Source organism: Echiichthys vipera (assembly GCF_963691815.1).
Source record: "Echiichthys vipera genome assembly, chromosome: 14".
In the NCBI taxonomy this organism is placed as follows: domain Eukaryota; kingdom Metazoa; phylum Chordata; class Actinopteri; order Perciformes; family Trachinidae; genus Echiichthys; species Echiichthys vipera.
In genome coordinates this window covers 24151253-24152191 of record NC_139839.1, presented here as the reverse complement: position 1 = coordinate 24152191, position 939 = coordinate 24151253, and positions in this window count along the sequence as shown.

The window sequence follows — 939 nt, the reverse complement described above, 5'->3', positions numbered from 1 at the left end:
TACCCTCCAACGACTCCCGCTATTTTTTGGCCACCCCCCTCCTTTTCTCCCCAACTACAGGCTTCCAGCATCTCAAAAACAACACTGTAACTTCACTGACCTGTGGTACATCTCAGTGATTCACTCCAACAGTGACACATTCTAACATAACATTGGGCTCAACCCATAGGTGACTCGGCTGGGAACCGGAGGGTCGCCGGTCTAAGACCATGTGTGGACCATGAATGGAGCGTGAAATGGTGGTTTGAGAGGTGCCAGTTCATCTCCTGGGCACTGCCGATGTGCTGTTGAGCAAGGCACCAAACCCCAAACTGCTAGGGGCGTTGATCCATTGGCAGCCCCCTCGCTCTGACATCTCGCTATTAATTGCATGTATATAGGTCCTGCTTGTGCATGTGTGTGTATTCCAGGCCTGTGTGTGTGTTTAACCTGTATAATAATAATAACAGAGTGAAAAAATTGAATTTTCCTTGCGGGATAAATAAAAGGAATTCTTCTTCTTCTTCTTCTTCTTCTTCTTCTTCTTCTTCTTCTTCTTTTTCTTTTTCTTCTTCTTCTTCTTCTTCTTCTTCTTCTTCTTCTCAGAACTCAGTCCACAGTGAAATATGCGACAGGACTTCACGCTCCTCATGGGATCTGAAAGGGCCTGAGTATCGTGAGAAAATTGGGGAAAATAACAACGCGAGGTGCCCTTACTAACTTGACTATATTGGATCTGGATACATTTCAGTAATTTTGACATTCATTTGAATAGCCAGGATTGTTTATATTTGATCGTTTTTAACAATTTTACACTTTCAATGTTTTAGACAACAATCTAACACCAACATATGTGTGTCACACGAGAACCAAAGCTACTACAAAGAGATGCAAAATTCAAAACAATCACATGGATGCAAAACAGAAAAACACAAAAAGAGCCACAAATAAAAATAGCAT